Consider the following 18,042-nt stretch of genomic DNA (forward strand, 5'->3'; position numbering starts at 1 on the left):
ACCTGTTCTGCCAGCCGCTTCTTCCGCCGGGGCTGCTGGCCTCCCCCAACTCCTTCCTCCTCTGAAGAGGACAGGGTACCAGAGGCTGTGTGGTTCCCTTCCCTTTTCTTGCGTTGCTCCGCCTTCTGTCGCTTGGCCGCCGCCTTTTGGGTCTTTTTGCGTTTCACAACCTTCCATTCGGTTTCCACCTCAGCTCTCCCCTCCTCCATGGACTCCTGCTCGTCGTTTGCCTGGTCCTGGAGGGTCTGCAGTGGGGTGGCAGGTCTTGGGGTGCTTGCACCTTCCTCCCTGGTCTCGTCGGGTGCCTCGTCTGCAGCGCTGGCGGGTACGTCCGAAACTGCCTGGGCCCTTTCAGGGCCAGCACCTCCCCTGGTCGCCTGTGCGTAGGTGCCCCCACGCCTTGGCTAGGCTCTGTACAGGTGGCCAGCCTGTCCGCAGAGGTTGCAGGACTTGGCCTGCGTGCAGTCTTTGGTCAGGTGGCCTTCGTTTTTTCAGTTCTTGCACATCACCACCCTGCACTGGGCTGCGATGTGCCCTTCCTTGTCGGCACACCCTGGGTTGCCCCGCGTACACCGTGTACCCTCGGTTCCCTCCGATGGCGAAGACGGAGGGGGGGGTGGATGATGCCGCCGTTGGAATCCAACCTCAGCTTCACCTTCACCTGCCGTTTGCTGGTCCAGATTCCCAATCTGTCCTTCACGTCCGCTGGTGTTCCTACGCTCTCCACATACCGAGCGAGGAATGTAAGGACATCTACCACTGGCACGTGCGGGTTGAACATGTGCACCGTGATTGTCCGTTCCTGTTGCGTAGCCGTTGCAAAGAGGGGCTGTGCTTTCAGCAGCGACAGCGGCGCCTCTGTCCCCTTCAGCTGAAGCTGCTGGTACAGCTTCTGCCACCCTGCAGCCTGCCGGAAAGTGACATCGAAGAAACCTGCGAAGTCCTGGACGCAGTAGATGTCGTCGGGCGTAAATCCGCAGCATTCCAGCAAGACCTTCTGGATGAAGGTCTCTCGGGTGAAGCCAGTGCCCCCGTTCCGGTCCAGCAGACTTTCTCCCTCCTCTCTCCTCCTCTCCACCTGTTCTGCCAGCCGCTTCTTCCGCCGGGGCTGCTGGCCTCCCCCAACTCCTTCCTCCTCTGAAGAGGACAGGGTACCTGTTGGCGATAGTTTTTTTTTATATTTCAAAATATACTTTATTCAAAAATAAATATATACAATAAACCATTCAATAACTTTTCATCCTTTACATACGTTTCCATTATACTCAGTAAAATACCCGTGTTTATAGCCACCCACGTGGCACTCCAGTAGTTCAGCTTAGCATCTCATTGTTGAGGGGTATACTCCCCGCCCACCGACCCCTCCCACTCCCACGGGTGGAGAAACCTATACTGTGGTCCTTCTCCACCGGGCCCTTGCGGTGGCTGCACCGAGTTTCAGTGCGTCCCTCAGCACGTACTCCTGCAGCCGAGAATGTGCCAGTCGGCAGCATTCTCCCACGGACATCTCCATGTGCTGGTAGATCATCAAGTTTCGGGCCGACCAAAGAGCGTCTTTCACCGAGTTGATGATCTGCCAGCAGCACCGGATGTTGGTCTCCGTGTGCATCCCTGGGAACAGCCCGTAGATCAGAGAGTCCTCTGTTACGCAGCTGCTGGGGATAAAACGTGACACTAGCCCGTCCATCCTCCTCCACACCCTCTCTGCAAACTGACAGTGTGCGAAGAGGTGGGTCACAGACTCCTCCTCACTGCAGTCCTCCCGTGGGCAGTGGGGTGCGGAGATGACGTTCCAGGCGTACAGGAGGGATCTGACTGGGAGGGCCCCTCTCACCGCCAGCCAGGCAGGTCTTGGTGCCTGTCGTTGAGATCTGGCGATGAGGCATTTTGCCAGATGAACTGGACAGTCTGCTCAGGGAACCACCCCACTGTGTCCATCACGTCCTTCTCCTGCAGTGCCTGCAGGACACTTCGTGCCGACCACTGCCTGATGGCCTTGTGGTCAAAGGCGTTCTCCTGGAAGAACTTTGCTACGTAGGACAGGTATGCCGGCAACGACCAGCTGACTGGGGCGTTGCGCGGGAGTGGGGCCAGACCCATCCTTCGTAGCCAGGGCGACAAGTAGAACCTGGGCACATAGTGGTACTTGGTGCCCACATACCTGGGCTCTACACACAACCTGATGCAGCCACATACGAAGCTGGCCATCAGGGTGAGAGCGACATTGGGGACGTTCTTGCCCCCGTTGTCCAGGGACTTGTGCATGACGGTCCGTCTCACCCGCTCCATCTTGGATCTCAAAGTATTTCGTCACCATAGATGTGAGTGATAGTCATTAAGGCAGCTCACACTGCTCTTCTTGGGCACTGGCATAACCGCCACCAGTTGGTTAGCACAGATTCTCAAAGCCCTACTGGGTCCTCCATTGGAAGCAGAACCAAAAATACTAGAGATGATGGGGCAACGTGTTCAGATCTTCTTATAACCCATAGATAAGAAACATAGATAAATTTGCAGATAAGAGATAACCAATCAGATAGCCCATATTCAAATGAAGCTTCAGAATCATAGAAGGAATTGTAACCACTAGGGGGACACACTGAACAATCACTTATACATACTGTGACCACTAGGGGGCACACTGAACAATCACATATACATACTGTGACCACTAGGGGGACACACTGAACAATCACATATACATACTGTGACCACTAGGGGGACACACTGAACAATCACATATACATACTGTGATCACTAGGGGGACACACTGAACAATCACACATACATACTGTGACCACTAGGGGGACACACTGAACAATCACATATACATACTGTGACCACTAGGGGGACACACTGAACAATCACACATACATACTGTGACCACTAGGGGGACACACTGAACAATCACATATACATACTGCGACCACTAGGAGACATACTAAACAGCTACATGTATAAAGGTACAGTAGTTATATAAAATACAACCAGGCATAAATTGTTAAACTGCAAAGAAAATAACATTTAATCAGTCTAATCCAACACAGGAGTGGCCAGTCAAGCTTGGGGCAGAATTGACTTCCCCAACACACCACCGGAGTCAGGTCACTCATCTCTCTCAACTGCTCTGCCATTGAATGAGCTCTTGCTGAAAGCAAATGCATTCCCTCAGCAGCCCCACACCTCTTTGCTTCTCCGGACTTCCTCAGCCTTAAAGATGCCCAAAGCCTCTGCCTCCCCCCAGTCCTCCAAATAGTCCTGGCCCTCTGAGAAAAAAACATTCACAGGGAATGGCCCTCCACCCCTCCAACCACCACTACCTTATCATTTCCTGTCACAGTCACCTTATGGACAGACACTCCTGTGCCTAGTGTCACTTCATGGGCATACAATACAATTAATCTATGTATATAAGCTATCTTGTATTTAGGTTTATTGTGTGTTTTTTATTATTGTGTTCTTTATCTTATTGTGTTGTATCAGATATGGAGTAACGATTATTTCATTCTCCTTTACACTTGTGTACTGTAAATGACATTAAACAATCTTGAACCTTGGGAATCTTGAATCTTGAGTTTAAGAATATTTAGACATCCTCAGCAGATAATCCTTACAGATAACCACTGGCTCCTGTGTCTCCTCCCTCAAGCCCATACACTTTTATACAATACAAACTTAGCCAGTTCAACCTGTCCCCAGCGGCTACACTTCATTGGGAGTTTCAGGAGATTTGGTAGGTAATCAAAGGCTCTAGTCAATTTCTACAGACGTCCCATGGAGAGCATCCTAACTGGATGCTCCACTGTCTGGTGTGGAGGCGTCAGTGCACAGTATCGGAAAAAGCTGCAGAATAGTGTAAACTCAGCCAGCTCCATCACGGGCACTAATCTCCCCAGCACTGAGAACACCATCAAAAAATGATAGCCCAAGAAGATGGTGTCCATCATTAAAGACCCCCACCAACCAGGACATGCTCTCTTCTCATTAGGGAGGAGGTACAGGAGCCTGAACTTAGTGAATAATGAGGTAGTGTTCATGAGTTCATGGACCATTCAGAAATCTGATGAAGAAACGGTTCCTAAAACGTTGAATGTGTGTCTCCAGGATTCTGTAGCTCCTCTCTGCTGGTGGTGATGAGACAGGGGCATGTCCTGGATGGTGAGGGTCCTTAATGATACATGCCACCTTTTCAAGATGCCCCCAAAGGTAGGAGGCTTGTATCCGTGATGGCACTAGCTCAGTCTACAACCCTCTGCAGCCTCTTTCCTTCTTGCCCAGTGAAGCCTCCACACCAGATGATGATCTTGCCCATATTCTTGCCCAGTGAAGCCTCCACACCAGCTGATGATGCAACCATCAGAATGATCTCTGTGTAAATCTGCTAAAGTCTTTGGTGACAAACCAAATCTCAAAAACTCAGAAGTATATCACCAGCATATATTGTGAAACGTGTTCACTTTGTGGAAGTACTACAATACACTACATAGTAATAAAGAATAAAAACTAAATTGCAGTAAGTTTATTTATTAAATAGTTAAATTAAATACGATGTGAAAAAACGTAGAGATAAAAAAGTAGTGAGGTAGTGTTCATGGTATCAATATCCATTCAGAAATCTGATGGTGGAGGGGAAGAGGCTGTTCCTGAATCGTTGAGTGTGTGTCTTCAGGCTCCTGTACCACCTCCTTGATGGTAGCAATGAGAAGAGGGCATGTCCTGAGTGATGGGGTCCTTAATGATGGGTGTCGCTTTTTTGAGGCATCGCTCCTTGAAGATATCCTGGATTTTACAGAAGCTAGTTCTCGAGGAAAGAGGACCGGGTCGAGACAACAGAGACTTATGGAGAAGAGGAGTTCGGTGGGTAATAAAATGGACGAGTTGATGGCACTAGCTGGGCGTCAGAGAAGATCTCGGGAGAGCAGTGTTATGTGTTTCACTGGAACGGGGCTGCACGAGGACATACCCGATCAAAACTTCTCCATGGAGGGCTTCCAGACCGTTCGGGCTGACCGGAAATGCACTGAGAGCAGTAAGCGTAAAGGAATTGGGTGTCTTACTGTTCTGGTTAACAACAGATGGTGCAACCCTGGTCATATTACGATTGAGGAACGTGTTTGTAGACCGGATATTGAACTTTTTACTGTTGGACTTCGGCTACACTCCACCGAGATACAACACTGGGCGGCACGGGAGGTCGTTCCTGCCTGTGACCACCGATTGCAGCTCCTCCCGTGGAGGGTCAGACACCCTGAGCCAATAGGCTGGTCCTGGACCTATTTCCATCTGGCATAGTTTGCATATTGTTGTTTGATTGTTTGTGGTTTTTGTATTTCTATATTTATGCTCTGTACTTGGTTGGTGCGGCTGTAACGAAACCCAATTTCCCTCAGGATCAATAAAGTATATCTATCCGTCTATCTATGATGGACTGACTAATTTTACAACTCTCTGCGGCTTACTTCACTCCTGTGCAGTAACCACCACCCCCCTCCCCTCCCCCCCGCCATATCAGACAGTGATGCAGCCAATTAAAATGCTCTCCACAATACATCTGTAGAAATTTGCGAGTGGTTTTGGTGACAAACCAAATCTCCTCAAACCCCAAATGAAATATAGCCGCTGTCCTGCCTCCTTTATAGCTGCGTTGACATGTTGGGTCCAGGTCAGATCCTCAGTGATGTTGACACCCAGGAACTTCTGATGAGGTATGGGTGCCGGCACACCTTCATCACAATTGCCCCAAAGTTCAAACTAAAGGTTATTATCAAAATACAGATGTGTCACCATATACAACCCTGAGAATCAATGTCGTGGGCCTTTTCAATAAATCCAGTACCAACAATGGAATCAATGAAAGACCGCACCAAACTCTGCAAATACGAAAGGAAGAAATTATATTAATAATAAATAAGCTATAAATATCAAGAACATTCGATGATATGTCTTTGAAAGTGAGTCTATAGGTTGTGGGAATATTTCAATACTGTAATGGGGTAAGTGAAGTTGAATGAAGTTATCCCCTTTGGTTCAAGACTCTGACAGTTGAGGGGTAATAACTGCTCTTGAACCTGGTGGTGAGAGTCCTGAGGCTCCTGTACCTTCTTTCTGAGTGAGAAGAGAGCATGTCCTGGGATGCTGGGTCCCCGATGACGGATGCTGCCTTCCCGTGTAGATGTTCTAATGGTGGGGAGGGCTTTCCCCGTGATGGACAATGTGTTGTGCTGAGGACAGATTTCCCGAGACGTTGATGCCCAGGAATTTTATTTATTCATTTATTGAGATTACAGCATGGAATAGGCCCTTCGAGAAACACCGACCAGCAAACCCCGATTTAATCCTAGCCTAATCATCATGGGACAATTTACAATAATCAATTAACCTGCCAACTGGACTGGACTGGAGGAAACCCACGCGGTCACGGGGAGAACGAACAAACTCTTTACAGGCAGTGGCGGGAATCGAACCCGGGTCGCCCGTGCTGTAAAGCGTCATGCTAACCACGACGCTACCGTGCCGCCCCAACTCGAAGCTGCTCACCTTTTCTCCCACTGATCCCTCGAGGAGGACTGCTGTGCGTTCTCTTGACTTGCCGTTCCCGAAGTCCACGATCAATTCCTCCATCTTGCTCACTCTGAGTGCAAGCTTGCTGTAACAAGACTCAACCAGCCAATCTATCTCGCTCCTGTACACCTCCTTGTCACCATCTGAGATTCTGCCAAAACAGTTGTGTCATCGGCCATTTCGTAGAAGGTGTTTGATCTGTGCCTAGCCACACTGGGCGTAGAGAGAGCTAAGCACACTTCCTTCAGATTGTCTGGTGTTGACTGTCAGCAAGGGAGAGATGGTATTTCCGATGTGCACTGACTCTGGTCTTCCGGTGAGGAGAAAGCCCTTTCAGGAGCTGCAGTGACAGGAAGTACATCAAAGCTACCAGTGGGAGTCTGAGGGTTTGCAGTAGATATGAGTGGTAAGTCTACTCCTGAGATGGTGGAGGGAGCAGTCAGGAAAGACGACGTGAGGGGAGAGCAGGGTGGGAATTGAGAGCAGGACACTTAAGTAAGCTTAAGGAGACGGCCCCGAGTCCTCGGCTTTGCTTGTTGCTCAGCGGCTGGGGCGGGTCAAAGCGCTTGGCAGAGGATGATGCTCAGAGAGGCTGCGTCAGAGGGGCTGGTTGGAGGCTCGAAGTTCTCGGACGGACTCAGAGTCCGCTGCGGTCGGGTGCTTTCAATGGTGCTGCATCGGCAAGTTGGCAGCACTTGGAGGTTCATGGCGGGGAGAGTTCCTCCCTTCTGCCACCTGCGTGAGATGATGAGGGTACTGGAACTTTGAGACCTTTTAAAATCAAATTTCTTTATCAAATTATGGTATTGTTTTGCACTGTTGTAACTATATAGAACATAGAACATAGAATAATACAGCACAGTACAGGCCCTTCGGCCCACAATGTTGTGCCGACCCTCAAACCCTGCCTCCCATATAAGCCCCCACCTTAGATTCCTCCATATACCTGTCTAGTAGTCTCTTAAACTTCACTAGTGTATCTGCCTCCACCACTGACTCAGGCAGTGCATTCCACGCACCAACCACTCTCTGAGTAAAAAACCTTCCTCTAATATCCCCCTTGAACTTCCCACCCCTTACCTTAAAGCCATGTCCTCTTGTATTGAGCAGTGGTGCCCTGGGGAAGAGGTGCTGGCTATCCACTCTATCTATTCCTCTTATTATCTTGTACACCTCTATCATGTCTCCTCTCATCCTCCTTCTCTCCAAAGAGTAAAGCCCTAGCTCCCTTAATCTCTGATCATAATCCATACCCTCTAAACCAGGCAGCATCCTGGTAAATCCCCTCTGTACCCCTTCCAATGCTTCCACATCCTTTCTATAGTGAGGTGACCAGAACTGGACACAATTCTCCAAGTGTGGCCTAACCAGAGTTTTATAGAGCTGCATCATTATATCGCGAGTCTTAAACTCTATCCCTCGATTTATGAAAGCTAACACCCCATAAGCTTTCTTAACTACCCTATCCACCTGTGAGGCAACTTTCAGGGATCTGTGGACATGTACCCCGAGATTCCTCTGCTCCTCCACACTACCAAGTATCCTGCCATTTACTTTGTACTCTGTCTTGGAGTTTGTCCTTCCAAAGTGTACAACCTCACACTTCTCCGGGTTGAATTCCATCTGCCACTTCTCAGCCCACTTCTGCATCCTATCAATGTCTCTCTGCAATCTTTGACAATCCTCTACACTATCTACAACACCACCAACCTTTGTGTCATCTGCAAACTTGCCAACCCACCCTTCTACCCCCACATCCAGGTCGTTAATAAAAATCACGAAAAGTAGAGGTCCCAGAACAGATCCTTGTGGGACACCACTCGTCACAATCCTCCAATCTGAATGTACTCCCTCCACTACCACCTACTCCCTCCACCACCACCCTCTGCCTTCTGCAGGCAAGCCAATTCTGAATCCACCTGGCCAAACTTCCCTGGATCCCATGCCTTCTAACTTTCTGAATAAGCCTACCATGTGGAACCTTGTCAAATGCCTTAGTAAAATCCATGTAGATCACATCCACTGCACTACCCTCATCTATATGCCTGGTCACCTCCTCAAAGAACTCTATCAGGCTTATTAGACACGATCTGCCCTTCACAAAGCCATGCTGACTGTCCCTGATCAGACCATGATTCTCTAAATGCCTATAGATCCTATCTCTAAGAATCCTTTCCAACAGCTTTCCCACCACAGACGTAAGGCTCACTGGTCTATAATGACCCAGACTATCCCTACTACCTTTTTTGAACAAGGGAACAATATTCGCCTCCCTTCAATCCTCCAGTACCATTCCCGTGGACAACGAGGACATAAAGATCCTAGCCAGAGGCTCAGCAATCTCTTCTCTCGCCTCGTGGAGCAGCCTGGGGAATATTCCGTCAGGCCCCGGGGACTTATCTGTCCTAATGTATTTTAACAACTCCAACACCTCCTGTCCCTTAATATCAACATGCTCCAGAACATCAACCTCACTCATATTGTCCTCACCATCATCAAGTTCCCTCTCATTGGTGAATACCGAAGAGAAGTATTCATTGAGGACCTCGCTCACTTCCACAGCCTCCAGGCACATCTTCCCACCTTTATCTCTAATCAGTCCTACCTTCACTCCTGTCATCCTTTTTTTCTTCACATAATTGAAGAATGCCTTGGGGTTTTCCTTTACCCTACTCGCCAAGGCCTTCTCATGCCCCCTTCTTGCTCTTCTCAGCCCCTTCTTAAGCTCCTTTCTTGCTTCCCTATATTCCTCAATAGACCCATCTGATCCTTGCTTCCTAAACCTCATGTATGCTGCTTTCTTCCACCTGACTAGATTTTCCACCTCACTTGTCACCCATGGTTCCTTCACCCTACCATTCTTTATCTTCCTCACCGGGACAAATTTATCCCTAACATCCCGCAAGAGATCTCTAAACATCGACCACATGTCTATAGTACATTTCCCTGCAAAAACATCATCCCAATTCACATCCGCAAGTTCTAGCCTTATAGCCTCATAATTTGCTTTTCCCCAATTAAAAATTTTCCTGTCCTCTTTGATTCTATCCTTTTCCATGATAATTATAAAGGCCAGGGAGCGGTGGTCACTGTCCCCCTGATGCTCACCCACTGAGAGATCTGTGACCTGACCCAGTTCATTACCTAGTACTAGATCTAGTATGGCATTCCCCCTGGTCGGCCTGTCCACATACTGTGACAGGAATCCATCCTGGACACACTTAACAAATTCTGTCCCATCTAAACCCTTGGAACTAATCAGGTGCCAATCAATATTAGGGAAGTTAAAGTCACCCATGAGAACAACCCTGTTATTTTTGCACCTTTCCAAAATCTGCCTCCCAATCTGCTCCTCTGTATCTCTGCTGCTACCAGGGGGCCTATAGAATACCCCCAGTAGAGTAACTGCTCCCTTCCTGTTCCTGACTTCCACCCATACTGACTCAAAAGAGGATCCTGCTACATTACCCACCCTTTCTGTAGCTGTAATAGTATCCCTGACCCGTAATGCCACCCCTCCTCCCCTTTTTCTGCCCTCTCTATCCCTTTCAAAGCACTGAAATCCAGGAATATTGAGAATCCATTACTGCCCTGGTGCCAGCCAAGTCTCTGTAATGGCCACTACATCATAATTCCATGTATGTATCCAAGTTCTCAGTTCATCACCTTTGTTCCTGATGCTTCTTGCATTGAGGTACACACATTGAGGTACACACACATGTTATAATTATGTGGTTTTGTCAGTTTTAGTCTTGGTTTGTCCTGTGTTTCCTTGTGATATCATTCTGGAGGAACGTTGTATCATTTTTTAATGCATGCATTTCTAAATGACAATAAACGAGGACTGAGTGTCCTCATCATGTAAAAAAAAGTACAGGAGGCAGCACCAGTGCGGTCTCCAATGTACTGGAGAACGAGCTGAGGGAGTGGGCCCAAGAAGGAGAGAGATGAGGTGTGTTCCTGATGTCCCACAGAAAGATGGGTGCACCTTGGCCCTACTTGAGAACCTGTAACTACACCTTGGATCTGGAGTGATGGAGCTAACAGAAAGGTAGTGACTATGAATGAAGCAGTGGGGAGCAGAGGTGGGGGAAGGACAAGGTCATCAAAGTGAGAGAGGGCAGTGGGGTCAGGGGTTACCTGGGACCAGAGTTCAACATGGCGTCAGGACTGGTTGGCTGCCTCATTCAATTGTTTATACCCCTCAAAGATGCTGCCGTACTAGCTGAGTTCCTTCAGCATTTTGTGCTTGTTGCTCCAGTTTCAAAAGTTCTGAATGGTCTGATTCAGAGCTGTCTTTTTGATTCACAAACAGGAGAAGATCTGCAGATGCTGGAAATCCAAAGCAACAGACACAAAATGCCGGATGGACTCAGTAGGCCAGGGAGCATCTGTGGAAAAGAGTAAATCGCTGACGTTTTGGGCCAAAACCCTTCATTAGGACTGGAAAAAAAGATGAGAAGTCAGAGAAAGAAGATGGGTGGAGGGGAGGAAGAAGTAGAAGCTGGCGGGTGATGGTTGAAACCAGGAGGGAGGGAGGGGTGAAGTGAAGAGCTGGGACGTTGATTGGTGAAAGAGATACAGGGCTGGAGAAGGGGGAGTCTGATAGAAGAGGACAGAAGGTCATGGAAGAAAGAAAAGGGAGAGGAGCACCAGAGGGAGGTGATGGGCAGGTAAGGAGGTAAGGTGAGACGGGGAAATGGGAAAGGCGAGTGGTGAAGGGGGGGCAATTACCAGAAGTTTGAGAAGTCGATGTTCATGTCATCAGGTTGGTGGCTACCCAGATGGAATATAAGGTGCTGTTCCTCCAACCTTAGTGTGGCCTCATCGTGGCAGTAGAGGAGGCCGTGGACGGATGTGTCGTTATGGGAATGAGAAGTAGATTTGAAACGGGTGCCCACCAGGAGATCCTGCTTTTTCTGGTGGACGGAGCATAGGTGCTTGGCTAAGCGGGTCTCCCAATTACATCAGGGTTTCACCAACACACAGGAGGCCACACCGGGAACACCTGATATGGTAGATGACCCCGACAGGCTCACAGGTGAAGTGTCACCTCACCTGGAAGGACCATTTGGGGCCCTGGATGACAGTGAGGGAGGAGGTGTAGGGGCAGGTGTAGCACTTGCTCCACTTGCAAGGGTAAGTACCAGGAGGGAGATCAGTGCGGAGGGACAAACGGACAAGGGGATTGTGTAAGGAGTGATCCCTGCGGAAAGGGGGAGGGGGGAAAGAGGGAAAGATGTTCTTGGTGAGGGGATCCAGTTGGAGATGCCGGAAGTGACAAAGAATTATGTGCTGGATGTGGAGGCTAGTGGGGTGGTAGGTGAGGACAAGAGGAACCCTATCCCTGGTGGGGTGGCAGGAGGATGGGGTAAGAGCAGATATGAGTGAAATGGAGATGTGGTTGAGGGCAGCATTGATGGTAGATGAAGGGAAGCCCCTTTCTTTGAAGAAGGAGGATATCTGAAACATAGAACATAGAAATCTACAGCACATTACAGGCCCTTCGGCCCACAATGTTGTACCGACCATGTAACCTACTCTAGAAACTGCCTAGAATTTCCCTACCGCATAGCTGCATTACCTATCTAAGAGGATCTTAAAAGACCATATTGTATCTGCCTCTACCACAATCGCTAACAGTGCATTCCACGCACCCACCACTCTCTGTGTGAAAAACTTACCTCTGACATCCCTTTTGTACCTACTTCAAAGCACCTTAAAACTAAGCCCCCTTGTGTTAGCCATTTCAGCCCTGAGAAAAAGCCTCTGTCTATCCACACTATACACATCATCTTATACACCCCTATCAGGTCACCTCTCATCCTCCGTCGCTCCAAGGAGTAAAGGCCAAGTTCACTCAACCTATTCTCATAAGGCATGCTCCCCAATCCAGGCAACATCCTTGTAAATCTCCTCTGCACTCTCTCTATAGCATCCACATCCTTCCTGTAGTAAGGTGACCAGAACTGAACACAGTACTCCAAGCATTGTCTGATCAAGGTCTTATATAGCTGTAACATTACCTCACGGCCCTTGAACTCAATCCCACGGTTGATGAAGGCCAACACACTATAAACTTTCTTAACAACACTGTCAACCTGTACAGCAGCTTTGAGTGTCCTATAGACTCAGACCCCAAGATCCCTCTGATCCTCCACACTGCAAGAGTCTTACCATTAATACTATACTCTGCCATATTTGACCTACCAAAATGAATCACCTCACATTTATCTGGGTTGAACTCCATCTGCCACTTCTCAGCCCAGTTTTGAATCCTATCGATATCCCACTGTAACCTCTGACAACCCTCCAGACAATTGTATTTCTATGTTATATTGACTCTTCTGTTGTACATACTATTTATTATTTATTATAAAGTACTATAAATTGCACATTTAGACAGAGACATAACGCAATGATTTTTACTCCTCGTGTCTATGAAGGATGTAAGAAATAACATCAATTCAATTCACCACAACACCCCCAACTTTTGTATCATCAACAAACTTACTAACCCATCCCTTCTACTTCCTCATCTCGGTCATTTATAAAAATCACAAAGAGGAGGGGTCCCAGAACAGATCCCTGAGGCACACCACAGGTCACTGACCTCCATGTAGAATAGGAACCATCCACAACCACCCTTTGCCTTCTGTGGGCAAGCCAGTTCTGGATCCCGTGCCTCCTTACTTTCTGAATGAGCCTTACATGGGGAACCTTATCAAATGCCTTGCTGAAATCCATACGCATTACGTCACCGCCCTACCTGCATGAAGGTAGATGAAGTCATCTCATTGGTGGGATTTGGAGCCGGGCTCTGATTGGCTGGGTGATGCGCAGCAAATTTGAAAGGTGGGCGCACACGGCTAATCCCCTGACGTATGCGTCGGTGCGTGTTGCGCGATGACGTCACGTGTTGTCAATGGCGGCGCTGCGGCCCGTGGAGACGGAAGGTGAGTGAGAGCAGCGGGAGCGGGTTGGGATCGGTCCTGGTGTGGGTCAGGAGCGACCCCGGAGCGGGTCTGTAATGGGTTCCGGAGTTGGTCTGGAGCGATGCCCGAGTGGGTGATGGAGTGGTGTGGATTGAGTTCGGTCGGGAGCCGGTCCGAAACGGGAGAAGGAGCGATTCCCGAGCAGGTCCAGAGTGATTCCCGGAGCGGTTCCGTAGCGGGACTGGATCAGGTCTGAGTTAGTCTGGAGTGGGTTCACTGGTTCATCGTCCTGGTGCAGTCCCGACCTCGTCCCTGGTCCCTGGTCCCTGGTCCCTGGTCCTCCAGCCTCGGTCCGCAAACAGAGCGGTGCCGGTTCCCTTCCCCGGACCCGGATCCCCGATTGCAGTCCGAGGGAGGCTCCTGCGACAGGACTCCAACCGCGGACGCTGTCCCCTGATCCAATTCCCGATCCCTGCCATTTATCCCAAACCCTGATCCCATTCCCGATTCCTGCTCCTTATCCCAAACCCTGATCCCATTCCCGATCCCTGCTACATTCTAAAGCCTGATCCCATTCCCGATCACTGTAATTTATTTCAAACCCGGATACCATTCCCAATCCCAGACCCTTATCCCAAACCTTGATACCATTCATGATCCCAGTCCCAAACCCTGAACCCATTTTTGATTTCAGTCGCTTGTCCCAAACCCTTATCCCATTCTCGATCCTTGTCCCTTATTCCAAACCCTGATCCCATTCCCGATCCCAGTCATTCATCCTGAACTCTTGATTCCATTTCCCAATGTCAGTTCCTGATCCCATTCCCAATTCCAAACCCTGATCCACTTCCCCAATGTCAAACTTCCAGTCCCTGACCCCAATCCTTTTGCCTGATCCTAATACCCACACCCTGATCTGTGTACTGGTTACCCGTTCCTGATCCCTGTCCTTAATCCCAGTCCTCTGTCCTGGTCTCTGATCCTGAACTCTGTTCCTGATCCTTAACCTTAGCCCAGGATTGCAAACCAAACCGCCATCCACACTCCTCCCCCACCCACCTCAGCTACTTTCCTGGTCCTAAGACCGTAAAATATAGGAGCAGAATTAAACATCTGGCCCATCGAGTCTGCTCTGCCTGGCTAATGGCTGATTTATTATCCCTCTCAACCCCATTCTCCTGCCTTGTCCCCATAACCTGTGACACTCTGACTAATCAAGTACCTATCAACCTCCAACTTAAATATACCCAATGACTTGGTCTCCACAACCATCTATAGCAGTGAGTTCCACAGATTCCCCACCCTCTGGCTAAAGAAATCCCTCCTCATCTTCGTTCTAAATGGATGTCCCTCTATTCTGAGGCTGTGCTCTCAGGTCCTGGACTCCCCCCACTATAGAAAACATCCTCTCCACATCCATTCTACCTTGGCTTTTCAACATTTGATAAGTTTCAGTGAGACTCCCCCCCCAATTCTTCTGAACACCAGTGAGTTCAGGCCCAGAGCCATCAAACGCTCCACATACATTAACACTTTCATTCCTGGAATCACTCTCGTGAACCTCCTCTGGACCCCCTCCAATCCCAGCACATCCTTTCTTAGCTAAAGGGCCCAAAACTGCTCAGACTACTCCAAGTGTGCTCTGACCAATAACTTACAGTGGTGTTAGAAAATTCGTGACCCCTTTAGAATTTCACTATTTCTGCATAAATATGACCTAAAATGTGATCACACAAGTCCTAAAACTAGATAAGGAGAACGCAATTAAATAAATAACACAAAACATTATACTTATTCATTCATTTATTTATTTATTTATTGAGAAAATGATCCAATATTACATGTATTTGTTGGAAGAGTATGTGAACCCTTGCTTTCAGTAACTATTGTGCCCCCCCTTGTACAGTAATAACTTCAACCAAACATTCCCGGTAACTGTTGATCAGTCCTGCACATCGCCTTGGAAGAGTTTTAGGCCATTCCTCCTTACAAAACTGCTTCAACTCTGGGATGCTGGTGAGGTTCCTTGTATCAACTGCTTGCTCCAGGTCCTTCCACAACATTTCTGTAGGAGTAAAGTCAGGACTTTGACTCAGCCATTCCAAAATGTGAAATTCCTTCTGCTTTAACCATTCTTTGGTAGACTGACTTGTGAGTTCAGGGTCGTCGTCTTGCTGCATGACCCACTTACTCTTGAGCTTCAGTTCACAGACAGATACCCTGACATTTTCCTATAGACTTTGCTGGTACAATTCAGAATTTACAGTTCCATCAATGATTGCAAGCTGTCCTGGTCCTGGGAGCAAAGCAGGGTCAAACCATGACACCACCACCACCGTGTTTCACAGTTGAGATGGGGTTCTTATGATGCAATGCAGTTGTTTGCTTTTTGCCAAACATAATGCTTCTCATTTAAGCCAAAAAGCTCCATTTTGGACTCATCCATCCGCAGAACATTCTTCTGGCTTATCCACGTGGTCTTTAGCAAACTTTAGATGGGGTGTAATATGCTTCTTAAAGAGTAGTGGCTTTCTCCTGACAATCTGCCATACACACCATTGTTGTTCAGTGTTTGCCTAACGGTAGACTCATGGACACTGACATTAGCCAATACGAGAGGGGCCTGTCGCTCCTTAGATGTTACCCTGGAGTTCTTTGTGACCTCCTGGAATATTACAGGCCTTGCTCTTGGAGTGATTTTTGTTGGTTGACCACTCCTGGGGAGAATAATAACAGTGTTGGATTTCCTCCATTTGTACACCAACTGGATTGGTGGAGCCCAAACTCTTTACAAATGGTTTGTGTCCTTTTCCAGCCTGGTGAGCATCAACAACTTTTTTTTCTGAGATTCCCAGAAAATTCCTTTGATCGAAGCATGGCATATTTCCAAAAACCTGTGCGATAAAGGTCAGACTGTGATGGTGAAGACCCAGGTTTATGCTCTTTAAATAGGGCAGGGCCTCCCACACTCACACCTGATTGACAATCCATTGATTGAAACACCTGACTGTCATTTCCCCTTTAAATGAACTGATAATCCTAGAGGTTCATATACTTTTTCCAAAAATACATATAATATTCGATCATTTCTCTCAATAAATAAATGAAAGAGTATAATGTTTTTGTGTAATTTATTTAATTAGGTTCTCTTTATCTAGTTTTAGAACTTGTGTGAAGATCTGATCACATTTTAGGTCGTATTTATGCAGAAATAGAGACAATTCTAAAAGGTTCACAAACTTTCCAGCACCACTGTATATAAAGTCCATGATCTCAGCTGCCCTGAATTCACTTCCTGATTCCATCTCCATATCCCAGACTCTGACGTCTGCCGCTGATCCGTGTCCCCGACTGCTGGTTTGTGCTGCAGCTCCCAGTGGGGAATGTGCTTGCCTGTGGTCTGTGAGGAGAGACGGTTTTGTGGTTTTGTGGAGGAGGGTCTTCTGTGTTGGGGTGTGCAGTGATCTGCCTGAAAAAGAATCGATTTCACACACTGACCTTCAGCTGCTCAGGCCTGAGCTCTCTGTGACATCTCTGACCAACTCTCTTTGCAACTTAAACCATGTTTAAGGTGGTAAATTTGCTGATTGTGAAAGGTCACCGACCTGAAGCATAGAGTGTTCGTCAGCACAGAAGCTGACCGACTTGCTGAGTATTTCCAGCACTTTCTAAACACAAGAGATCCCTGTGTATATAAGCTATCTTATGCACCAGACTACCCGCCGTCAAAGACATATATACAGAAAGGTGCTGGAAAAGGGCCAGTAACATCATGAAGGATCCCACCCACCCTGCTCATGGACTGTTTGTCCCACTCCCATCAGGGAGGAGGCTACGTAGCATCCACACCAGGAACACCAGACTCAAAAGCAGTTACTTTCCCCAAGCAGTAAGGCTGATCAACACCTCCACCCACTAACCCAGCCCTCCACACCCCCAAACACCACTACTTTATCATTTCCTGTCAGAGTCACCTCATGTACAAACACTCCTGTGCCTAGCGTCACTTTATGGATATACAATCAATCAGTGTATGTAAGTTATGTATTTATATTTATGGTGTTCTTTTCATTATTGTGTGTTTTTTGTGCTGCATCAGTTCCAGAATAACAATTATTTTATTCTCCTTTACACTGGTGTACCAGGAAATGACATTAAACAATTTTGAATCTTGAATCCTGTAGATGCTGGAAATCGAGAGTAAATGCTGGAAGAACACACACAAGATACTTGAGGATCTCAGCAGGGCAGGCAACATCTGTGAAGGGATTGAAAACAGTCAACATTTCAGTCCAAGACCTGACAAAGTCCTGATGAAGGGTCTCAGCTAGAAATACTGACTGTTAATTCCTCTCCATAGATGCTGCCTGATCTGCTGAGTTCCTCTGGCATTTTCTGTTGTGTTGCTCCACCATTTTAAGTTTTGATTTACAAATCCAATAATGTAAGCTGTCCTGTGTCTGGAATTTCTGAGGGAAGATCCAGGAGATTCCCTGCTTAAACCTTGCTGAAACTGGGAGTTAAAAACATTCCTGGATTTATACAA

At 47.9% G+C, this 18,042-nt stretch overlaps 1 protein-coding gene across 4 annotated transcripts in view; it reads left to right on the top strand.

Moving 5' to 3' along the window:
- The first annotated feature begins 13,465 nt into the window (after positions 1 to 13,465).
- The window catches only part of fhip1b (FHF complex subunit HOOK interacting protein 1B), a 116,373-nt gene continuing 111,796 nt past the window's right edge, over positions 13,466 to 18,042 (top strand). For all 4 annotated transcript variants that reach the window (XM_072262445.1, XM_072262448.1, XM_072262450.1 and 1 more), the window contains exon 1: positions 13,466 to 13,517. The gene's annotated coding sequence lies outside the window, so the exon portion shown is untranslated. The remainder of the gene's footprint in view (positions 13,518 to 18,042) is intronic.

This window comes from Mobula birostris, chromosome 7, assembly GCF_030028105.1.
Source record: "Mobula birostris isolate sMobBir1 chromosome 7, sMobBir1.hap1, whole genome shotgun sequence".
Classification (NCBI taxonomy): Eukaryota; Metazoa; Chordata; class Chondrichthyes; order Myliobatiformes; family Myliobatidae; genus Mobula; species Mobula birostris.